The 26,030-nt window shown below is 46.8% G+C and overlaps 1 pseudogene; it reads left to right on the top strand.

Annotated features, from left to right (window-relative positions):
- The first annotated feature begins 6,641 nt into the window (after positions 1–6,641).
- Positions 6,642–10,721, top strand: LOC147702214 (uncharacterized; annotated as a pseudogene).
- Positions 10,722–26,030: the final 15,309 nt, after the last annotated feature.

Raw genomic sequence — 26,030 nt, 5'->3', positions numbered from 1 at the left:
GTCTGGCCCTCACATCCATGCCAAAATTGGCATTGTGTACATTCTCATTCATATGTCATTTGCCTCCTTCGCACATGCCTGGTCCCCACCTCTTTCCACATTCTGCTATTATGTGGCTGAGGTGCCATGCTATTGATGGGTTATGTGCATGGCTGACCCTGGTTCCCACAGTAAGATGTGCTGTCAAGTCTTGTGGGTGGGCATCTTGTTTGGCAATTTGTATGTCAGTTTGTAAAGTTTGCATTCCAAGTGTTGTGAGTTGCATGATTGTGGAGTTGAGGTGTGTGGTATGTTCATTTGGTACTTGCCAACGAGCAGTGCATTTCCGTAGGTGCCATCCTGGTGGCGCTGGTTGGTGATAGACTGTCGGAAGATGTAGGGATTAAGCTCACTGCCCGGGTGGTTGGCGTAGACGTTGGTGGAGATTCCCTGGTGGTCCACTATTGCCTGCACATTGATGGACAATGTGCACTTTCTGTTACGGTTATTGTGTGCAGTGTTGCCAGGGGGCACAAGTAGGACATGGGTGCAGTCAATTGCCCCACGACACGTGTGGGAAGCCAGCTATGGCGTAGATGCCTTGCTTGGTCTCCAGCTGTTCCTGCGCAATGTGGGGAAAGTATAGATAGTGGGGTACCAGCTGACGGTGTCATCCATGACCGTTGTGAGGGACTTGGAGTGGACTGACTGTGAGGCTCCTCTGACTCTGGCGATTGTTTGTTGGAAAGTACCAGAGGCCAACAGATGCAGCAACACCAGCAGCTTTGTCGGAGGTGGGATGTTGGTTGTCCTCTGTGTTGGTACCATCAGCCTGTGGGAATAATGTTCAGGATGCGGAGGACGGTTGTCCCTTTGAGCCTGCAGTGGGCAATGATATTCTCTGGTGTTGATTCTGTGAGGTTGATGCGTTTTCTGTAGGTCGATGTCTTTGTCTGCGCTGTCTCAGTGTTGGTCCGGGGGGGACAGTGGGTGTCCGGGGGCATAAGGGGTCCTGGGGTTGGTGGGGGTGCTTGTTGTGGCCCTCTATGCTTTCCGGCCCGCATGTTCAGTGGCTCCTGGTCATTTGTTGTTCTTCAGGTGTGGCTCTGGGTTGGGCTTAAGCATGAGCGAATTTTGCGGATCTCGCGTTCGCGAATTTTGCGGATTTGCGGATTCGCAATCCGCAAAATCCGCGAATTCCCGCGAATTTGCGGATTTTTTTTTTTGTGTTCGCCCGTGTTTCTGCCAGTTCGCGAGGGTTTTGTACACTTTCGCAAATTGCGAACTTACCTGTCGGGTCGCAAGTTTCGCGAACTTGTTGTTTCTACGTGTCCAGCCTGTTTGGGACACTCTTCTTCATCACTGCCACTCTCTGTCACCACTGCCACTCTCTGACTACTCATGCCACCCTCTGGCCCACCCATGCCACCCTCTGTTTCATCACCACACCCTCTGGTTGTCCAGTGTACATTATTTTCGGCAAAGCAAAGCACACCTTCCCTGCCTCAAGTTACCTGAATTAATTTGGGGCTGATTAATGTGTCACAGAATATTTTTTTAGCTGGCACCTGCTTCCTTAGTGCGCCCTGATTAGTGATCTTTTGCACTTGCTAAGTGCTTTCATTGTTGCAAAATTAGTTACAACACCTGCCCTGCCCCAACTGACAATAATGAATTAGGGGCTGATTAATGGATTTTAACTTCCAGCCTGGCTCCTGCTTGTCTCCCTTAGCTGTAATTCAGGACCTTTGTGGCATATGTGTAACTATTCTGAGGTTCAGAGCAGGGTCACATAATAGTTTCAACTGGCAACTGAACTCTGGAGGGGCCCCTCAGGAAGCACTACAGGAAATGGCTACTAATGATGAGCCTGAACTTTTGAACCTGGTAAGTAGTTACTTTCAGTTTTGCTAAGATCGTATTTCTGCAATTTTGCACTTATTCGCGGGGCGCGAACTCACGCGAACTCACGCGAACAGTGCGAGCAGTGCGAGCAAAATCCGCTGCTCGCGGATTTGCGGATTTTGCGGGAGATTCGCAAATCTCGCGGATTGCGGATTTCCCGAAAATCCGCAAAATCCGCGAGCGGAACGGATTTTCCGCCCATGCCTAGTTGGGCTTCCTTTTGTGGTGCAGGCTGTCATCTGACTTTACACCAGGTCGGAGCTGGTGTTAATTTACTGCGCTAACAGGCCATATTGCATGTTTTGTGACCTTATCACCGTTCTGGTTGGTCGTTGAGAATGTTGCAGGGTGGTGTTGTCGAGCTTTTTGCACGGGAGCATCTACTCTGCATCTTATCAGCGATAGTTGCGGGGTCATCTGTGGCAATGTTTTTTGCAGCTGCTATTGCACGTAAACTGGTGATATTGGCTGTTAGCTCCAGCTTGTGAAATTGCCGATATATTTATCGCCACTTTGGCTGTGATAAAGTGCCGGGGGCATGAAATTTAAGGTCCTTGGTCCCACCTTTTGGAACTCTCTCCTCTTCCACATCAGATCCATCCCTTCCTACTCTGATTTCCGCAGAGCACTTAAGACTTTTCTTTTCTCCCGTGCTTTTCCATCTTAGCACCTCGCTCCCCCGATTACTCACCTCTGGCTAAGCGTCCTCCTAGCGCCATGAAACCGCATGGTATAAGTGCGCTATACAAATTGCTGTAAATTCAAATTCAAATTCAAACTCAGGGATAACGACTTAAGAATATGCTCCTAAGTGTATTCACCTCTAAATATACCACAGTCCAGCGTCAATGCTCTGTCTTCCTAGACTTAGACCACTGAAGGGCCCATCTTCTAAACATACATTAATAATATCCTGTGCTTGACTGCATCTAAAGATTACAGAGGCCCACTTCCACAAGGAAATGATAAGCATTAGTAATGTCACTAACCCTTTCTGTGATGACTCACATAGTGAGGGCCCTGTGCCTCCAATCACAAATATTTCCCACAATAAAAATTCCCTCCCCTTATTTTCTCTTCCTTTTTTGTGGATTCAAATCTAGGGCCAGGTGCGATGAGTGTGCTCCAGTGACTTCTGGTGGCTCCTTTCCCTGTCGTGTAGTGCCAATGAGTTAGGGATGTCGTGCGGACCTGTTTTCATGGTAAGGTCAACCACGCTAGTGCAGGCAGATGTTGCCTGGGAATCGGTGATTCCGGTGGAAAGCTCCCGGTCATACAAAGGCAGGCCGCATGTGGCATGCAGCAGGAGCTGGCTGGTAAGCTGAGTGAGGGAGGACCGTGGACCAAGTCTGCCTGTGGTGTGACAGTTCCGAATACTCCTCCCTTGCAGCTGGGCAAGAGGTCTGTGGTGCTTTTTTCCAGCCAGTCATGAGGGCGAGTTCTGTTTGCTGGGGAAAAAGGGACTCCCCGTCAACTGCCTATCAGCTATGGCCGCCTCTGGTGGAGGAGGCTGCTGCACATTTGGAAAGTATGCTGCTCTATGGGAAACTTTTGCAGTAGTTTTGTTGTCCCTAATATTTCTATTTCCATTATAGGCCGCCCGATTGACTAATGTATTCTAGGAGGCATGTGAGCAGCTGGGCCACAGTTGTTCTGTTTTTACAGGTTGTTCAGTTTTGTAAGTATTTTCTCTCTAGTGGTGGCATTTTAATTCCTATCTATTTTTAGGGTTTTTTGGCTGTGTTGCAATGGAGAAGTGTGCGAAGAGGAGAAGGTCTCATGCCCCTAATTCTGAGGGGAGTGATTTTCATCAGGCTGTGCCAGCAAGGGGTGCTGGTGGAGTCCTAGCCGGGATTCAGTATCCCTGACAGCCTTGAAACCTAAGGCCATGATTCATGCCACAATCGTCAAAGACTTGTCAACCAAGCATAAGACTAAGCGTAATTCAGCCCTGCAGTATGATGAGGATTCTGATTATTCTGATGTTTCTGAGCCAGAGAGACATGTGGTAACTGGTGGGAGGATCAAATCCAGGGAAGTGGTAGCGGATATTCTGTCCCATATCAGGGACAATCTATGCATGGTGCCACCTTCGGTGCAGGGGGTGCTGAGGATCTGTTTCTGAAATTTGCCAAGCATGCGGCACTGGCTTTATATCCCAAGATCAAGGAGGTGAATTTCAGGTCCCGATAGAAGCCTGAACATGGCCAGATTACCCATTTTCTCCAGAAGTCCAATGCCTTTGGGGTAGGGGATAACCGTTGTCACATTCCGTCAAGGTGGATTCCATCCTAGTCCCTCTCATTGCTCATTCCTCTCTAAATCCTTATGACTGTTTGCCTTCAGATCATGTTAACCGCAAAATGAATGGTGAACATAAAAAGTCTTTCTCTGCCTCTAATCTAGGCCCAGGGCAGCGTCACATGGGGCATGGACAACTCAGTCCTTGTTGAAGGATTTTGAGGCCTTCGCAGAGGCCATGCAGAAGGTTTCCAATGTCCACGTACATTTGAAACAACATGCTAAGATCCCAGCATCTGTTTCAGCCAATGACATTAAGGCAGCCTTGGTGGCTTCAGCTATCATGGCCCAATGCATCTTGTGTTTAAGGGACTGTAAAGTAGGTCTGTCAGAGAAGTCTTTGTTTCTTACGCTACCATTTGAGGGAGGAAAACTATTTGGTGAGAGGTTGGATGGTCTAATCTGGAAGTTCTTCAAGGAAAATAAGTTCACTTGGTCCCACAGGTCCACGTCCAACAAATCATCTAAGACTTGGAATCGCTTGGATGCCAGAGATAACAGGGATTTCACTCACAGGGACAACCGTTCCTATCCCTTCCGCAGGAAGAGGTTCCAGCCCAGGAGGGGGTAAGTAGCAGGATGTCACCCCCAAGGTGGGGCCCTCCGGTCAGTGCTCCTGAATATGGAACTCCTATGAACTCACGACCGGTTGTGGACAGATTGCAGGATTCTATTCAGCATGGGTGCTTTCCATCTCTGACAAATGAGTGAGGAGCATTGTTCAGAGTGGCTAACTCATAGACTTTGTCTTTCTTTTTCTTACAGGCCCTACTGAGTATAGGAAAGGGGATAAGGGGCGGACCTCAAAAAGATCCTCCACAGACCTCTGCTATCCTGGCCTGTGGCCTGATTAATAGTAGATCCCTGGTCAAACACCATCAGGAGGTGTCGGGATTGTTGGAAGATATGGACCTGGATGCTCTCTTTATTACAGAGACCTGGACCAGTGCTGACTCATCTGTTGAGTTGGGCTTTGCTTGACCTGAAGGGTACAAGATGTTTCATAAACCCAGGTCCCAGGGAAGATGGGGGGGGTCAGAGTCATATTTAAGGAGAGGTGGAACTTTGCTCCCCTTCAGATCGATGAGGTCGCAGGGATAGAACTGCTGGGCGTCACCCTGCAGGAAACTAAAGGAAGGGTGCTAACCGGTATGGTTTGCTATATGCCTCCAGCCCTAGATACGCAGTATCAGGCGTTGTTTGACATTATCGCCGCCCTGGCCTTGAGCCACTCCAGACTGCTTCTCCTAGGTGATTTTAACCTATGGGACAATGGGACTGTAGGGAGTCATCTGAAGGACCTACAACATATATGTGAGAACTGCGGCCTTGATCAGCTGGTTTTGAAACTTACCCACTCAGGTGGACATTAAGCATGAGCGAATTTTGCGAATCTGGCGTTCACGAATTTTGCGAATTTGCGAACTCGCAATCCGCAAAATCTGCGAATTCTCGCGAATTTGCAGATTTTTTTTTGTGTTCGCAAGGATTTCTGCCAGTTCGCAAGGGTTTTGTACCAGTTCGCAATTGCGAACTTACATGTCGGCTCGCAACGGTCGCGATTATGTTGTTTCTACGTCTGGTTCATCATCACAGGTTCCCAGCACCCTCTGTTTCACCCCTGTCACCCTCTGTTTCACCCATGCCACCCTCTGGTACATCAATGCCACCCTCTGGTTCATCATCACTGTAGGTTATGGGCGGAAAAAGCAAGCACACCTGCCCTGCTTCAACTGACATGAATTAATTTGGGGTTGATTTATTAATGTGTCACTGTTTTAAAATTCCAGTCTGGCACCTGCTTCCTTATCTGTAATTTGCTTTCTGTTGCAGTGCAATTGTTTTTCCAGGACCTTTGTGGCCTACTTGTAGCTATTCAATGAGCCTGCTGGAGGGTCAGAGCAGGGTCATACAATTGTTGCAACTAGCAACTGAACTCTGGAGGGGCCCCAGTCAGGAAGCACTACAGGGAATGGTTACTAATGATGAGTTTGAACTTTTGAACCTGCTGAATACTTTCACTTTTGCAATCCTCGTTTTTCTGCAGAACAGCATTATAGCAACTGTAATGCCCCAAACAAGCTTACTTGTGAAAGTTGATTTCTAATCCAAAAGTGATCCAAAGAAAGTCAAAAGGCCTCAAATCCAAAAAAGTGCAGGCAAATGTCAACCTGAGGAGTTATTCTGATAAAAATCATCATTTTCAGAAGGTCTATGCTGCTTGCTAGTGGATTTCTTGTGCAGAATTGCAATTTTTGTAATTTCGCGAGTGCAAGATTGTTGCACCTACATGTTCGCAATTGCGAACTTAACCCGCACGCCGCAAAATTGTATCACCAAGAAAAAAAAATCCGCTGCGTGTGAATTTGCGGATTTTCGGTAAATTCGCGAGCGTTCGCGGATTGCGAATTTACCGAAAATCCGCAAAATTCGCGAGCGGAACGGATTTTCCGCCCATGCTTAGTGGACATGTGTTGGATCTTGTGTTTGCTAATCAGACTGAGACAGAGGTGACTGGCATACTACCCCAATGGTGGACTGACCACTCCCTAATCCACTTTAAGATCACTATATCCACTCATGTAAATAGAAATGCCTGTCCTGCAACCTACCGAATGGGAAGAGACTGGTCTAAACTACCAAAAGTTAAACGGATCCTACCTTCACCAATCAGACACCTTTTGCTCCGGGAAATTCGGTGGGTCAGAATTATCTTGCCTACTGTAATTATATCACTGATACCCTTGATAAACTTGTCCTCCTGAAAAAGATAAGGAATAGAGGGAAACCGTCAGCCCCCTGGTTCAGTGAGGAGCTGAAATTACTAGGTAATCAGTGTAGACAGGCAGAAAGGAAGTGGCGAAGACTCTATCTAGAGTCAGATGAGAGACTGCTAAAGATAGCGCAGAATAAATATAAAGGGGCCATCGTCAAATCAAAAGCTCTTTTTTATGCCACTTCTATACTTCAATCACCGAACAGCACAAAAACTCTCTTTAATATTATCAGGGACCTCTCCAACCCGGACTGCACGAGCAACAGGGTGGTTGCAACAGAAATGCTCTGTGACGAAATCTCTATCTTCTTTGAAGAAAAGATTGCCAAAATCGTGGGGGGACTTGTTCAGGATAAAGCCAGCAGTCACAACACTCTCCTTTTGACTGTCGAGGAGGAACCATGGGCAGTATCATCTATTGAGAGTTTTCAACCTCTCACAGAAGAGCTTTTTAACAGCCTTGCTCTTAGTGTGTCTTCTGGCTCCCCCTTAAATCCCCTTCCTCATAAGATCTGTAAGGAGTATGGGCCAGAGCTATTTCCCTGGATGCGACTGATCTATTGCCAGTCACTGGAGGAAGGAGTAGTGCCAGAAATATGGAAGCAGGCAACAGTAACTCCCCTACTTAAGAAACCCTCACTGGACCCAACTATCCCAGCTCATTTTAGGCCTATATCCCTCCTGCCCTACCCTATAAAAATCCTGAAAAAAGCTGTTAGTAGATCTTTGTCGAGCTATCTTGAAGATAACCGACTACTGGATAAGGATCAGTTTGGGTACCGCCCAGGCCATGGGACAGAGACTGCGTGGGCTACCATGCTGGACACACTGCGAATGCGAGCCGACAATGGTAATTCATCAATACTAGTGTTGTTGGATATGTCGGCCGCATTCGACACGGTAAGCCACGCAGTCCTGCTAGGCAGACTGGAGAAACTGGGCGTGAAGGGCAAAGCTCTGACATGGCTACAATCATACCTGTCAGGTAGACAACAGGTAGTGACCATGACTCCGTATGCTTCTCCTAAATCCCTGGTTCACCATGGAGTGCCACAGGGCTCGGCGATCAGCCCTATCCTTTTTAACATATATTTGCGGCCTTTGATCCCCATTATAAAATCTTATGGGATCGACCTGATTAATTACGCTGACGACACCCAATTGGTGTTTTCCCTCGAAGGGAAACATGCAGTGTCTATGGACACATTCCAGGAATGCATGTGTTGGGTTTCTGGTTGGCTCAATGCAAATTCCCTACAATTTAACGAGGGGAAAACGGAGATAGTCTACTGCTCGACTGCGAAATTGAATCAGCAGCCACAGTGTCAGCTTAGGCTCTCCCCAGGGGCTGATTTATGTGTCCCAGTTAAGACAGTGCGTAACCTGGGATTACTGTTTGATGAAGATCTTCAAATGGAATTGCAAACTAACAAAACTATCAGCGTCTGCTTTGATCTGCTAAAAGCACTTAGGCAGATTCTCCCTCTTCTCCCCGTCGAGACCAGGCCCCTGGTGGTAAGGAGTATAATCTTATGCAGACAGGATTACTGCAATTCCCTATATTTAGGTGCCCCCTCATATATCTTGCAAGGACTGCAGAGAGTCCAGACCTTTGTGGCCAAGCTGGCACTTAATAGGCCACGTAGCTACTCTACACAATGGCTCTGAGAGACCTCCATTGGCTGCCCGTGAGGGACAGAGTCACATTTAAATCACTGTGTATTGTCTATAGAGCACTTCACTGCACTACCAATGCAGGAGAGATTTACATTGTACAAGCCCACTAGGCCTCTTCGCTTCTCTAGTCTGAGTCTAGCAACAACTACCAGATTCAAGAGAGCTAGGATGGGAGGTAGGGCTTTTTGCACAGTAGCGTCCCGGCTGTGGAATGAGCTGCCCCAGAACATCAGGCAAGCCGACTCCCTGATAGGTTTTAGAAGGAGCCTAAAGACCTGGCTGTTCGCCAAAATGTGAGATTTCAGTACCCACTATTCAGCCCTGCCATCAGCCGGCTCCATATGATTAGGTTCTCTCAAAAAGCGCCAGGATACCCGTAGGGTGGCAGTTGCAATATACAAGAACTATATACAATACAATACAATACAATACTTTGTCCAGGTACAAGGTGAATCCCTACTCCTGTCCCAAGGAATCTGGCAAAGAAGATAGTGCTGTTGCAAGGGATCAAGGACTTTTTGGAGAAATGGGCAGTCATTCTGGTACCACTGGATGAGGTCCGTCAAGGGGTGTACTCTATCATGCTCCTAGTATAAAAGATATCGGGGGTCTTTGGCCTGTCTTGGATTTAAGGCACTTTAACAAATGGGTGGTGACAATTCTATTCAAGGTGATTTCTCTCCAATAGCTCATTCTCACGGATGTCTCTGCGGGATGACATGGCTACAATAAATCTCCAAGATGCATACCTACATTTTCCTGTTCACCCCAGGCATCAGAAGGTTCTAAGGTTTGCTGTGGGGAAACACATTACCAATCCCATATCTTCTCATTTGGCCTGAAGACTGCTTCTCGTGTGTGTAACTCGGTTTTCGCCCCTCTGATGGTGGCTCTTCATCTGCAGGGGATGCCATCTTCCTGTATTCAGATGACTGTTTGGTCAATGAATCACCTCTTCCCCGAACTTGTTCACATGTGGAGACAGCACTGGATATACTGTTGTCTCATGGCTTTTTAGTGAATGCGAGAAAGTCCTACCTGGCTCCCTCTCAGTATTGCATCTTCATTGGGGCCCAGTTTCAGATGGATCTGGACATTGTGACATTGACAGACTGGAGGGTGCTGAAGATTCAGTCACATCTGCTGGAGCTTCGGTAAGCACCCATTCAGCCATTTTCTCTTTGGATCAGGGTACAAGGCGATGTGGTGGCAATGGTGTTCTTGGTGCCCTCGGCTCAGTGGCACCTCAATATTCTCATGAAGTTGTGGTTCCTTCCATCCAACATCCTGCAGGGGGTTCTCCTTGTTGAATCCAGAGCCTGTCATCAAAATGAATGACATCAGCGACAGTGGCTAGGGGCCTGGTCATGAACTCTAATGATCCGGGGAGTGTGGCAGCTATGCCAGAGTTACCCTTCTTCCAACTGGAGGGAGTTGGAGGTAATTTGTCTGGCTCTCCTAAATTTTTCCCTTTATCTGAAGGACAGGGCTTTCATAATCCAGACGGACAATACCACAGCCAAGTCATATATGTCAATCGACGGGATGGACGGAGCCCTAGTCACTGAACCCAAAGCAATATTTGATCTGAAATTACAGACAGTCAACTGTGGCCATCTTTATTCAGGGGGCTCTGGACTGTGAGGCCAATCACCTGAGCAGGGAAATTCCATCATCCCAGTACATTTGTCTTTCTTGACAAATATTTGCAAACGTGGGTCAGTTGTGGGGTCAACCCCAAGAGGACCGGTGTGCGAACCCTGGCAATACACTTCTATCTGGCACACCCCCTCCCCCCCGGGGGCGGGAGGAGTCGCCATCAGGGATGGATACCATGAAATGTCTTTGATGTGTGGGCCTGATAGGTGCTTTCATCTTGATACCTTTGATCCTGTGATTTCTGGTTCGGAGGGAGAAGGCCCAGGTTAGTCTGCTGGCTCCTGCATGGCCCTGCTCTATCTGGTTTCCTTGGTTGATTGAGATGAAGGTGGGTCCGGAGTAGAAGTTTCTGTTGGTTTTGACTCCTCTTATGTTTCCATGTCTCCAGATGCCCTCCATGGTGAGGCTCAAGTTGACAGCTTAGCAACTGAGCAGGAAGGCTTAATGTTACAGGGTCTCTCTGCCTCTGTCTCCTCTTCTGTGCAGATGTACAGACACTTGTCTACCAGGTCTTCTTATGCGAGGCATTGAAAGAAGTTTCAGGCTTGGTGTGATCGACAGCATGTGCTTCCTCTTTCTGTTTCTCTGCCTGAGGTGCTGAAATTTCCCCAGGATTGTTTTCAGTTGGGTTCGAGTCCTTCAAGTAAGGCTTTTCAGTCTTCCAGGGGGTGGTGGGAGGTGTTCATCAAGGTCTGGTTTCCAGAATCTTTGAGATGTTTCCAATCTCCGTCTGGTCTCCCAGGTGGTGTCAGTCTGTAGATTTGCTACTGGTGTTGTTGGCTCTCCATTATCTACAATTCGATCCTCTGACATCTGTGGGGTTACATATTCTGACCTTGAAGGCCTTTTGTTTTGCTGGATGTCATTTCTGCTCACTGGCTGGGAGAATTTGGCTTGTTGTCTTTCGTGTGTTTGAGGATAGGCCTTTTTCGGCTGGGCTTTGGATTTATGCCCAAGGTGAATTCTTTGTTTCATCAGTAGGAAGTGATTCCTCTGGTGTGTTGTGTAGTTTCTACTCTACAATAGAATTGCACATTTGTGAACAGCTTAAAAGTCTGGATGGTGCCAGACTGATTCCATGCACCCCCTCAGGATCTGTTGTCCTACAGGCCGGCTAGCTCACAGTACCGCTATGAAGCCCCCTAAGCATGTAGCTAATGGTTCTGGCAACCACTGAACAGGACATCCCTGATCCCTCAGGAATAATGGTAACATATCTAGTATCCTTTTGCTCATTCACTTGTGCTCTTTTTCACAAAGATAAATATACTAGGGATACACAGTGGAACTTTTTCAATATTAATTGAATCAACATGATTATTGTATAAAATATTTGTGCTGCAATGATCAATAGATAGAAACAAATGAAAGTTATTAGAAGTATTAGGGATGTGAACAGAATAAAAACTTCCATCATCGTGCTGAATCAATCCAAATATGCATGCATATTAAACAATATAAAAATCTGGCATACTCCTACTACGAGTCCCCTAACCTAAGTATCTAGGGGGTGTGTGTGTGTGTGTGTTCTCTGCCAAGAATCCCATTACTGTATGATCCAACCCCTATTACCTGAAGGGAAAGAATATAGGTCCCCATTGTGGTAACAAACTGGACACCCCTCACAGAGATATCAGCAGGATGCTGGGTCGAAGCATCGGCAAGTTGACACCTCATCAATGACAGAAAAGCTCTCATCTGCCAAACACCCAGAAACAGATGTTTATTTAGAACAAAAGGCATCCTGCCTTGGGCTTAGATCGTAGTCAGTCCGCCATGGTTTATGTGTTATAGCTCTGTCAGCATATGTACAAAACAAATAATCATATTTGCACAATGTACAAGGTATGATAGCGTGTGTGCGAAGTTTGCTCTTGGCAAGTATAGTTTCCTAAAACCTGATCTGCACTGTCACGGTTGCAAATGTGTTGCAAAAGTCATTGTGTGAGAGTGAAGGCAACTTTAGGACGAAACCTGTGTACATGTAAATATTACAGCGTTTCCCTCTGGGCCTAACTGGGACACAGGACAGGTGTTTTGTCTGGATTCTCAGTCTCCAAAGGAGGTGGAGATACATTCAACAGATATACGGAGGTAGGTTCTGATCTTCCTGGAATGGGTGAAGGAGTTTGGGGTCTCTTCCGCTTTGTTAACTTTGGTCCCGCCTCAAAAGGGGGGGTAAGCCTTAGACTCATACTTTGATTAGGTGGGTCAAGTCCGGAATTCTACTAGCATGAAAGCAGTTTGGTCTGTCTTCTACTTTTGTGACACAGGGGAAATTTACTAGGGGCATGTCTGCTTCCATGGATGAGGTGCAGGGTGCTCCTTTGTGGGTCAGTTGGGCTGCCACTTGGGCAGTTCCGTCTACCTTTGTGTCTCATTATCGGGTAGTCCATGGCATGGACGTTCTGGTTTTGTTGGGTTCCAAGTTGCTGGCTTCTGTGTAGTAACAATTTTTGCTTCTAGATTAAACTCAAGTATGCATATTCTGTGCAGTTGTTCTGGTCTGCATATTGGCTTGGGTACATCTCAATATGCGAGTCATCATGGCAATATAGACAAAGGGGTATGCTGTGACTACTCACCGGCAATACTAGCACTCTGAGTTCTTTTCTTGCCGTGATGACTCAGGCCCTCCATAGCACCCTTTTTGGCCAGTCCAACTGTATGCAGGCCGGACTGGCCATAGCGGGCACCAGCGTTTCCCTGGTAGGCCACGAGGGCAGACCGGTTTTGGGACCCTGGGGGCCGTTTCTGTGACCAGGGTCAGCAATGTCGCCCCTTGTAACAAAATTGACTGAAACCGGCCCTTGCAAACTGCTTGGCTGCACTCCCCCTCACCCCAGGGAGGGTCCGGCTGAGCAGTTTGCCAGGGCCGGTTTCTGTTCCCAGTCCAGCCCTGACCATATGGCATTTGGGTTTGGTATGGAACAGGAAGTAGGAAGAGCAGGAGGGAATATTATATGTGGGAATTGTTCCTGATTGGAGGCACAGAGGCCCCACAATGAAAGTCATCACGGCGAGAGAAGAATTCAGAGTAATCGTATTACCAGTAAGTATACCAGTAAGTAATCCTAGCATTTCTCATCTAACCTTTTTTTGTTTCCAAACATATTGTAGCAGGTCGAACCAGCAGAAATATGCATGAGGCAAAAGCTGTGGAATGAGGGAAAGCATGATTTTTTGGGATATTCCTCATTTTTTTAGGGATCCCTTCTAATCATGATGTAATACCAGACTACAGAAATACAGATTCCCACTGTGTTGGTACTTCCAAGTGCAGGATTAGCTATAATGTCCCCTGTATCTCTAATACGGAGAGGCCTCTTGATGAAATTACAGAAAACCTGCAGGTGCAAACATACCCCTTAATCACCTGATTCAATAACAATCCGAGCAAAAAGCTGCAGATACTGCAAATTAATTCAAAAGCTGCTCACCTTCAAAGTCTCTATTCTTAGGGAAGGAACAATGCCACAATCCAATTGATAAACTACTCCCCCATCCCGCACTGCTTAATCAAGTTGGTCACTAAAACTGCAATTTCTTTTTGAGAAAAAGCTGTAATAAAAAAAGACAATGCTAAAATATTATTTTGGCCAAAATTCCACTTTTTGTTCCATTCAAAATCACAAAAATCTGAGGGCTTGATTAAGAGTTTGGGGGGATGGGTTACTCCATCACAAGCCTGACCAATATCCCGACCTCCCTATTACAAGATCCATAGAATATTACAGAATTGTAATACGGCGGACGGAATATCAGTCACATTCGGGATGGAGGGACCCTGTCCTCCAAACTGATGATCAGGCACTAATTATTATTATGCCCATGATTTCATGATTAAAGTTAGGGCTTCATCGGCAACCCTTTTCTCATCAAACAAATTAGGCCCTCATTGCAAATGGTCCAGAATATTTTCTGTTATTTTCCAACCCTGCAATTACCATTAATGGAGGGGGCTGAAGATAATTTGTGGGGAAATAAAGGGAATTACAGGATTTGGGGGAATATTGTGTGTAAATGAGAGTTTTAGTGTTTCCTATTCAAAGGGGGGAGGGGGGTCTGTTCTAATCTCAAAACTGTACAAAATTACCCATCTGTTAAAAAAATAGATAAACCTGCTCCTTTTAAATGTGAGGACCTCTAACAAATATGAAAGATTCCATGTCCGATGGGGAACACAGGGGCTTATTTATGACCCCTTGCGTCACTTTTGTGCTGCCGATGAATCACTCTGTTTGATGCACCAGCAGGGTAAAAAAATGCGCCATGTTGCGTCATATTTACAAAGTGACACATCTAGATAGATGTGTCACTTTGTAAACCCCTGCGTAACATTATACCTGCACCAGGTATAATGTATGCAGGGTGGGCCTTCTGACGCAAGTAAGCCTCGTAGAAGTGACGCAGTGAAATCTATGAGATGCAAATGCATCAACTGACGCAGGCACATTTAACATGGGACTTGCCCATGTGTAAATGACCCATTGCTGTAGTTGTGTCACTTTTGTGACATACTCCAGCAATGCGTCATTTTTGTGCCTACAGATACGTCAGTGCAACATGATGCGTCATTCTGTAAATATGAATCATCATTGTTGTCGCAAGGAGGGGTCAATGAAATGTGAGACTTTGCTGTTTTCTCACAGCAATGCGTCAATTTTCATAAATGAGGCTACAGTATTCAAGTACAACCACACCTAACAAATAATAATAACTTTCTGGGATAACACAAATCTGTCTTTACAATAACATGCAGCAAACCACCCTTAAAAAGACAGTACTAACTGTACTGTGCGGCTTCTTTGTAATCTTTGCGTTGTGTATTCTTCTACTTATTTGTACAATCATACGCGCATTACTTCGCTACCCACAAGGGCATGTGGTTCACACCACAGAAGGGCATTGCATACTTTGACTAATGCAGCATCAGTAAATGTGCTCTACGTTCATTTTGTCTCGGTACAAAGCGGTTATGCGCATGGCCGCATATTAGTATATTAAATCAAATACTCTTTATTCAGTTGCTAAATGAGCTTCGCCCCTCTGTGCCTCACGATTAGTACAATAGATGTTTATGCCGGCTGCACAAACAGAAACTATTCTCTATTGTGCAATTCTGCTCCAAAAGAAAAACAGAAAAGCAGCAAAACAGATGCCTTGGATTACTCGATGAGAGCCCTGAATGTAAATTATTTAGCAAGGCAGCTGCGGTCCTGTGGGTTTCTACGAGGAAAACGATACACGCAGAACCGTGGGCAGAAGTATACATTTTTGAGGGGCAGGGTCCACAAGGATTGTATATAAACCAGTGGTGGCGTAGCTGTCATTTGTGAAACAGGTGCAGTAACGCTGTAGGCCCACTGAACACTTCGAATTGCTGCATTTTAGAACCCAATTATATCAATGGGACCATCTCCTTTGATTGCACTGCGTCACTTGCCATCCTTGCGTGCTACTGATGTAAACATGGGGCCTTATTTATGAAGGCCTTGCGCCGCCAGTGCGTCACTTTTAACATGGGAAAAAGTGACGCACCGGCGGCGCAAGGCCTATATAAATAAGGCCCCTGGGACTTAAAGGCAGGGATGTCCCCTCGGAATTGAAGTAGGTGGCACAATATTTTGAGATTATAAAGAACAAAGGGGCATATTACCAAGCAATAGCGATAATTATCGCTATTGCTTGGTTAGTGTGAAAAAATTATCGCCGAGCTGCGGTGATTTTTATCACAGATAATTCTTGGTATTACCAAGGTTTATCGCAAATGCGATAAAAATCGTCCGCAATGCATGAATATCGCTGAAAAGTCAGCAATATTCATGCATTAGCGAGCTAATGCTCTTAGCCATGTATCCACCTCCCATTGGATAACATGGCTAAGAACTGCTCAGGGCAGGTGTTAGCTTTTGGAGATATTCGCGCTTATCGCGAATATCTCCAAAAGTTGGTAATAGGAGATAGCGATGTTAGCGACTGTTTCCGGTCGCTAACATCTTGGCACGCCCACTTTGCATGTCATTAGTGATAAATATCACTGACATGCAAAGTGGGGCCCAAGATGGTCGCTATCTCTTAATAGCTGTCGCTAACTGGTGTTAGCGACAGCTAGGTCATAGGGAGATAATTTTATCTTCGCTTTCTTGGCTTTTAAAGCCAAAAAAGTGGAGATAAACCCCCTTGATAATATGCCCCACAATGCCATGTTCTTATTATTCTACCGTGAGACAAAATAAAGCTTTGTTCAAAATGACGCAAGGTAAAGGAAAGTAGACTAGATAAAATGGCCAAAGCTAGATGGCATTTTATAGCGAGGTAGAAATCTCTACTGAAAATGTGTATCTAAAGGCGCCCTAGTGGACCAGCAACTAGAAAAAAACCTGATGGCATTTAAAGATCACCTACAAGGAGCTTTCATCATCTCCTCCAAGGACTTTGAGTGGTGAAAGGTGTGATCAAAGCATGCTCAATGAATAGCATGAGGGCAAGCTGCATAGGTTTAAATGAGATTTTAGAATGGTCTTTTACAGTTCTCACTTAAGGAATGCTTGGGACAGTTCTAGAAGGCAATTGTGCTTTTTGATTCATATTTGGTAGGATTATTCCTCAAAAGTGCATAGTCATTGAACACAATTTTAGCCAAGGTTTCCGCGATCTCCACTTACAGAATTGTTACTATCATATAAGGTAGGTGAACCACTTATAAACACTTATGATCATGAGAATCTCAAAATTAGAGGTTTAAAGCAATTCCAAAGACATTGTAACGCAGGCATATAGAGAGGATACAGTCGCAGCAGTCTTCAGTGAACTCACAGAAAACGTAATCCTCTGTGTAAGGCATGGATTTATGAATCGTAGCTAGCTTTTGTATTATAGACCTTGGGGTGACAGTCAAAACAGTACTGACAGGTGTGGCTCTTTAAATACGCTACCTCTATCTACAATCTCATGAGATGGCCAGGCAGCAAAACCACCCTCATTTCAAAGCCCTTCCCATGATCCCAGGAACTACTGCAGGTTGGGATTAGGCTTCAGCTATGTTCAATGCTCTCTGTGTTTAGCTACATTCGTGATCGTCTACTTCCACGGGAAGAAGAGGGTCCTATAATCTACGGGAAACTGAGGCTCCTCAATCATTCACATTTATTTATTTACTTATTCATTCCGAAAGCTGAGATTTAATAGAAGACCCTTTGACACTACATGAACTAAAAGCTGCTCCTCTAAATTCGAGAAGCAACAACGATTCACAAGTAAACCATTCCAGAGCTGTAGAGCCATTACTCAGAAAGGTCTTCCACTTCAATGGGCCCAAATAAAGTGTGAGGCCCTCAGAAGAGATTGACTTTCCTATCTTAATAAGTTCCCATGAACAGGCAGGGCAAACAAATGTATTAAAAAGAGAGGATAGGTCAGATGAACTATGTAGAGTGCCTTAAACTGTATGGCTGCTTCATGGACCACTAGCACAAGATTTGACATGCAGCGGAAACAGAGCCATGATTGTGACTGCTGTACACCAGCCTGATTAAAATGTTTTGCACCCTTTGGAGTTTGTGGACAACTTATGTAGGAATTTCCAGGTAGATGGAATTACACTAATCATTTTGAGAAAGCATGCAAGGACCTAAAGGGGTCAGTTTATAGTGAAATAACCTTTTGCACAGTAGAATGCATTCAGGCAAGGCCTTGATTGAACACAGCAACTATGATTTTGACAGAAGTGGGTTGCACAGTGAGCAGCCATGTAGAGCTCCTGTCATGCTCCATGGTTAAGCCTGCTTCTGGTTTGATGAAGAGGCATGTAGGATGCTAAGACAAGATGCTCAGTGTGCGGAGCAGAGTTTGAGCAGGACCTGGGGCTGACAATTAAAGGGCTTGGAAAGCAGCAGGACAGGATGGCAAGCATGTTTCCATCTACATTGGAATTGCAGCACAGAGACATGACATGGCAGTTGATACCACTGTGCATGTCCGCAGAACTAGGACATAATGGATCTATCACAGCCAGAGATAAAACATAAGACTGTGGTGCTTGTTTGTCATTATACCGCTTGTTGTAGGCACATCAATATTTCTCATTCCTTCACAGGCAGCCTCAGAAGATAATCAACCTGCCACTCTTGCTCAGATGACTGGCTCAAAAAAAGAAATATATGAACATCTAGTAGCTTTAGCGTCAAAAACAACATAATTGATATTCTTTCCATCTATTAAGGCTGTGTCCATGGAAAGAACAATAATGGTTCTGTCGGAAAACACAATTCAAATCGACATAGTACTTAATACATCAATATATTCAGAGTATCCCATGAGCACATCGTCCCCAGGGTCGAAACGTCAACGTTCTATGTCATATACCAGTCTGCACAAAGTTCCACTGAACAAAAGGAATAATTCAAATCTCTTTTGACTATTGTGCCTTACATTGGTGTTAGAACTGGGGGTCTCTAGTTGGTAGAGGTAGGTACCACTCTCCAGATAAGGACCCTTGCTTCTAGTCAGGGTAAGGAGGAAACACACTTTAGATAACCTCTGCTCACCCCTTGGTAGCATGGTACAAGCAGTCAGGCTTATCCAAAAGCAATGTGTAAAGTATTTGTACCAACAATCACAGTAACATAGTGAAAAAACCACAGACTGACTCCACAACAGTTTAGAAAATAAAGGAATTTAATCTAAACTACACAAGACCAAAACGACAAAAATCCAACATACACAGTTCAAGAATATGGTTGCAAAAGAGTTCTTAAGGTTGCGATAAAATAATCCACAATTGCGTGAAAAAGTTCACAGTTGCATCACGTTTTGCCAACAGTACCTTTTAAAAGTGACAAAGTTCAAAAGCAGAAACTGGTGCGGTGGAAAACAAGCGATGCGTTGCTCCTAAAACCCTGGGGAGGCGAAGCGACAACCCCGCTGCAGCAGCGGGCGTGTTGCGACAAATCCGGTCTGTATAGGGAGGAAGGCGGACTTGTATGGATTCCGGTGCGTAGGTTCCGTTGGAAGTTTTCTCTCGCAAAGGCACGATGCGATGATCTTTGGAGTTGCGATGATCTCCGGGGCGACGATGTGTGGACCAGCGGTGATCTCTCTCTCGCAGCTCCTCGATGCGATGGCTTCGGCGACGACTCTCGCAGCGACGTGATGCATTCCGCAAGCAAGCAGTGCTCCGATCTCACCCAGCAACGTCAGGCTCTGCGACGACACTCGCAGCGATGGTAATCTTCCCGCACTGGTCTGGTGCGTCCCGCAAATGGAGGATGCGACCGCTCTGACAGCGGCAACAGGCGCTGCGACGATCTCGACCTTCGTAGCGGCGGGAATTTCCTCGCACTGTCGGGGATGCACTCCGCAAGCGAGCGATGCAACAAAACTTACAGAAAGCCTTTAAAAGCTTAGTTTCCAGCTTCCCAACAGAGGTACAACTTTTAGAGGCACCACACATGGGTCACACACTCCAGGAAGGACAGAACTCTCTCAGTAGAGTTCAGGGGAAGCTTGGGTGAGGTCCTTTTGTTCCTGGGACTTCAGAACAGGGAGTCAGCTCTTCTCATGCCCTTGGAGATTCCTTCAAGACAGGGGACACAGCACAAAGCAACGTCCTTCCCCTCTACTTGGCAGCAAAGCAACAGCAGGTCAGTCCAGCAGAGCAACATCAGGACAATCTTCCTTCTTCAGTTTCAGCTTTCTCCTTGATTCCAGGATGATCTAATTTTCTGTAGTTAGGGGTCCTGTACTTATACCCCTAAAAGTCTTTGATCCCTTTGTGAAGGAGGGCTCTGAGCCCGGTCTGAACCAGTCCTGGGTGATCCTTGAGCACTTTGTTTTCCTGGCCTCTCCTTTCCTTTCAATGAGAGGGGCAGGGTCGTCAGCCGCCCAGCAGGAGGTGGAGCCAGCATTGTGGAAGGCAGGCACAGCCCTTTCCAGGCCCAGGTGCTATCCCCTCCCAACACTTAAGATGCAGATGCAGTCATTCAGCCTAGGGCTGACCCAGCCAGCCTCCTGGGGGCTCCCAGCCCCTGTCACTCTCAAACCAGACAGACAATTCACAAACAGGCCAAGGCACACAGAAGGGTCAGACAAGAGAACAGCAATTTTCTAAAAGTGCAGTTCTCAAACACAGAATAAAAAAAAACCTTTCCTAAATAATGTGTTATTAAATTCTGAGTTCAGGGATACCAGACTTTTATGTATATATCTTGCTCCTATGGGAAGATATGCTGGTAGCCACTGTAGCCAGCATCCCCCATGATAGCCTATGGGGCAAGATAGCCTTACAATAGTGAAAAACGAAAATGGCTGTAATTCACTACCAGAGCATGTCACCTGGAAAAGTACATGCACTACCTTTCACATACACTGCACCCTGCCCAGGGAGGTACCATTGGCCTTCCATATGGGTGACTATGTGCACAGAAAGGGAAGGGTTAGGCCTGGTCAGTGTGGACACTGATCAGGAGGGCATGGCAGTTAACAGACTGCAGACAGGTACTGCGGTGGCAGGCCCGAGACACCATTTTAGGGCTACTCATGTGGGTGGCACAATCAGTGCTGCAGGCCCAATAGCAGCATTTGTCATCACCAGCCCTGGCACACCCAGTGCACTTTACTAGGGACTTCTTGGTGATACAAATATGCCAATCATGTGTATCCAATCACCATAACAATTTACACAGGGCGTACTTACTCTCTGACACTGATCAGCAGTGGCAGAGTGTCCAAAGCATCTAAACCAGCAAAAACTAAATCCAGCACAGCATCAAAAATACAGGAGGTAGAGGCAAAAAGACAGGGGGAAGCCACGCCAACGATGCCGGGTCTAACACGTGTCCCCTCCAGCTGAAAGTGGGGAGAACTGCCCACCCTCTTGGGAGTTCTCTTCACTAAGGCGGAAAAACCTGGACAGACCATCAGCATTGGTTTGTTCTGTACCAGGGCGGTGCTCCATCGTAAAGTCCATTCTCTGTAGGGAGATGGACCACCTCAACAGTTTTGGGTTCTCAGCCCCTCAACTGCATTAACCATCTGAGGGGACTGTAGTCTGTCTGAACACGGAAGTGAGTCCCAAACTGGTAGGGCCTCAGCTTCTTCAGAGCCCAAACCACAGCAAAAGCTTCCCTTTCAATTGCACTCCACCTCTGTTCCCTGGGGAGTAGCCTCCTATTAATGAAAGCTACGGGCTGATCCCAGCCCTCCTCAGTGATCAGTGAGAGTACTGCTCCCACACCATGCTCTGAAGCGTCTGTCTGCACTATGAACTCACTGGAGAAGTCAGGTGCCTTGAGCACTGGTGCTGTGCACATGGCAGACTTCAGGGCAACAAAAGCAGTCTGACAGGCTTCGGTCCAATTCACTTTTCTGGGCTGCTTCTTGGAAGTCAGCTCTGTCAAGGGGGCTACAATGGTGCCATATCCCTTGACAAACCGTCTGTAATACCCGGTGAGACCTAAAAAGGCTCTCACCTCTGTCTGGGTCTTGGGGGGCTCCCAAGCCAGAAGGGTATCAATCTTTGCCTGTAAGGGTGCCACCTGGCCGCTCCCTACCTGGTGTCCCAAGTACACCACAGATCCCTGTCCTATCTGGCACTTGCTGGCCTTGATAGTGAGGCCTGCCCTTTGCAGAGCGTTCAACACTTCACAGGGGTGTTGTAAATATTCCTCCCACGTGGAGCTGAACACAGCAATGTCATCCAGGTATGCGACGCTGAATAGCTCCTGCCCGGTCAGTACCTGGTTAACCAGTCTCTGGAAGGTGGCAGGAGCATTCTTCAACCCAAAGGGCATGACTCGGAACTGGAAGTGCCCCTTTGGCGTTGAGAATGCAGACCTCTCGTTGGCCCCATTAGTTAAGACAATCTGCCAGTACCCAGAAGTTAAATCAAACGTACTGAGGTACCGGGCAGCTCCCAACCGATCCACGAGCTCATCAGCTCTGGGAATGGGGTGTGCATCAGTCTTGGTGACCGCATTATGCCCGCTGTAGTCCACAAAGAACCTGAGTTCTGGAGTGGCACCGGGTGCAGCAGCTTTTGGCACTAAGACCACTGGGCTAGCCCAGGGGCTGCTGGAGGGCTCAATTACCCCTAGTGCCAATATCTTGGAAACCTCTTCCTTGATGCTGGCCCTGACCTTGTCAGCTACCCTGTAAAATGTATGCTTCACAGGCAGACTATCTCCAGTGTCCTATCATGGACGCACCAATTGGTAAAACCTGGGGTCGGGGAGAACAGGGAGGAAAACTGACCCAACACCTGGTGACAGTCCCTCTGCTGTTCTGGGATCAGGTTGGGCGGGAGGACCACACCATCCACTAACGCGTCTTGTTCCTTAGCTGCCAGGAGGTCAGGGAGAGGATCACTATCCTCTTCCCCTCCAGCATCTGTAGCCATGAGCATTGTCACTTCAGACCTCTCAAAGTGTGGTTTGAGGCGGTCCACATGCAAGACTCTCAGGGGTTGCCTGGGAATCTTCAAGTTAACCAGGTAGGTTACTTCGCTCCTGCGTTCCACCACCTCATATGGCCCAGTCCACTTGTCTTGGAGCGCACAAGGCTCCACTGGCGCCATCACCCATACTTTCTGCCCAGGTTGAAATTCGACCAGAGTGGTATTCTAGTCGTACCATCTTTTCATTTCTTCCTGGCTAGCTTCCAGGTTCTCCTGAGTGAGCTTGCTGAAGCATTGTGTCTGGTTACGGATGGCCAGCACACAGCTGAACACATCCTGGGGGTTTTCCCACTGGATTTGTCCCACCCCTCCTTCACCAGTGTGAGAGGTCCTCTAACAGGTTGGCCATACAGGAGTTCAAAGGGACTGAACCCTAAGGAATTCTGAGGCAACTCCCTGTAGCCAAACAACAGGCATGGTAACAAGACGTCCCACTTCCATCTCATGGGCTCCGCTAGGCCCATAATCATACCTTTCAGGGTGCGGTTGAATCTTTCAACCAACCCATTTCCTTGAGGGTGGTAAGGAGAGGTGAACTTATAAGTTACCCCACACTCCTCCCACAGAGACTTCATGTACCTAGAGATTCAGTTGGCACCCCGGTCAGAGACCACCTCTCTGGGGAACCCCACATGGGAAAAGATCCCCATCAATGCACGACCCACCACGGGTGCTGTGATTGTCCTGAGAGGGAATGCTTCCGGGTACCGGGCGGCATGGTCCACCAAGACCAGGATGAACCTGTTGCCTAAGGCTGTCTTTGGGTCCAGGGGCCCCACAATGTTGATGCCCACCCGCTCGAAAGGGGTGCTCACCACAGGGAAGGGTTGGAGACGTGCCTTGCACTTCACTCTAGTCTTGCCACTGGCCTGACATGTTTTGCAAGATCTGCAAAAGGAACCAACGTGCTTCCTCATCTGGGGCCAGTGGAAGTGGGTGACAAGCCTGTTTAGGGTCTTGTCTTGCCCCAGATGTCCTGCGAGAGGCACGTCATGAGCCAGACCCATTGGAAAGTTCCTGAAGCGCGCGGGTACCACCAGCACACGGGATGCACCGGGCTCAGCAAACAAAGGCTCGCTATATAACAAGTCATCTTCCCAGTAGATGAAGTGATCTCTCAACGCTCCACCTGCTGCCTTGTCTGCAGCCTGTTGCCGTATACCAACGAGAGAAGGGCACTCTTTCTGCTCCTTGTAGAAGTCCTCCCTGGAGGGCCCACCTTCTTGCTGTCAATGGGTCAGCTCAGGCAGGTCGCCCAGTTTGGCCATCTGTTCCCCTGTAGGTTCCAGGGCATCCCCATGAGGTTCTGCTCCTTCCTGGACTGTGGAAATGGCTGGGGATGGTTTCCCGCGCCCTCTGCCTCGCCTGGCAGGTCTCTGGGCCACTGTTTCAGGCTCCAGTTCTGCTGAATCACCCCTACTGGCTGCCAATAGCACGCGTGGTCACACAGATCCACACAGGCAAACCCAACATCTTCAAATGAGTTCTGTGTTCTACATCCTTCCATGGAGAACTCTCCAGATCATTACCTAGCAGAGAGTCTACAGGCAAGGCATCACTGACAACAACTTCCAAAAGACTACAGACCCCATCCCATTCAAAGGGAACACGTGCCACTTTGCAGAGGCGCACTAAGCTATCAGCTGCACTACCGGGCGGAGTACTTTGGGGATAAGATGTTGAATTATGGCTTTATGATGATCAGTGTAAGAGTAGGGAAAACTCAGATAAGATGAAATATGTAAGGAATGTATAAAAAGTAAATGTAATGATTGTATTTATATGCGGGCATATGTTTAAAGTGATTAAAATTGAAGTGAATGAATTATGCACGGACAGTGCCCATTCAGGGCGAGATTGAAGGACGAATATTGGGGAGAGTGTAAATTGGTCGCAAGCCCATCCAGGGCGCTATTGAAATATATTGTAACATTATAATGATCTCATATAATGTCTATCAATAACTATGGATGAATCGAAATGTTTCGTTTTGCTGTAATAATGCAATGGTGAATAGCCGGTTCAAAGATATATATGATCATACTAAGATGGCGCCCACACTTTTGTCAATTCGTCCTCTCTCTATGTCAGACATTACCATGGGTGCATGCAAAATAAAAATGGCTGCCTCAGACGCGCATTTGACCATCGAAAAAGGCAAAACGCCGAAACGCGTCTGGTCGCTGTGGGTTTTTATAATAAACTTTACACCCGCTCCTGAGAGTGCTTTCTCTTTCTTTGAAAATATGAGGTGAGACGGAGCTTCAATATATATATATATATATATATTACCTACTGGCGGTCCCCAGTAGGTAGTTATAGTTAGGATCTACTTTCCATAGGAAATCCGCAACATTCTATTGGGAATAACTTTGGCGCCGGTGGATGAATCTTCGCGAATTTCTCAAAGTAGGTGGCCCGCTCCGCTCCTTCCCTGAAAATGTGGGGGGGATTCGTCAAGCAGGGGCCGAGATAAAAGGGGGGTCCCAAAACGTGTTTTCTCCATGTTAATTTCCATAGGGCGGTCAAACTCACTTTTAGCCCGAACGGCTGATTGGATTTCCACCAAACTTGGCAAAATTGTAGGGACTGGTAGCCCGATTTGCCTTTGCTATGTCTCAAGATATGTGCACCAGTGGATTTTGAGTAATTTAGGTTAAAAAAATATATATATGTATAAGCGCGCCCCGGTACGTGCACCGGGGAGCGCTCCGGGCGTGGTACACGACTTGCGCACGGAAAGCTGATTGGCTCTCGGGTGTCTGTAAACATTCAAAACAGTCCGGAGCGAGCGGCCGCCATCTTGTGTCTCGGTAGGATAGAGACACAAGAGGGGCCAAAAACAAAGGGGGAAATAACCTACTGGGGGCAGGGTCGACCCCCCCTGACCCCCTAGGTTTGATGTGGGGGACATAAAAGGGCCCCGGCGCTGAAAACAAACAAAAAAAAAATCGATTTTCGCGGGGGGGGCGACCGGTACGTTCCCCGGTAAGCGTACCGGGGAGTGTACCGTGGAGAAAAAAGCATGACAGAGTTTCCGAAAAAAGTTTCTTTTTTTTATACATTAGAGGTAGTTCTAAAAAGAACTGTTCTTTTTATTCTTTTTGTTGTTTTATATTTTTTTATTGTTTTTTTGAACATTTTTTACTTTTTGAGTTTTCTGAATTTTTTTTTTTTTGTATTTTTTAAGGGGAGAAACAAAAAACAGGGAATTCTAAAGGGCTCAACAGGAGCAGAAAAAAAAGCGGAAAAAATTAATGTTTCCTTGGGCACTTGTGG

Source organism: Lissotriton vulgaris, chromosome 7, assembly GCF_964263255.1.
Source record: "Lissotriton vulgaris chromosome 7, aLisVul1.2, whole genome shotgun sequence".
In the NCBI taxonomy this organism is placed as follows: domain Eukaryota; kingdom Metazoa; phylum Chordata; class Amphibia; order Caudata; family Salamandridae; genus Lissotriton; species Lissotriton vulgaris.
Note: the sequence above shows the minus strand (reverse complement) of the source record. Positions and strands in the feature narration are given on the sequence as shown.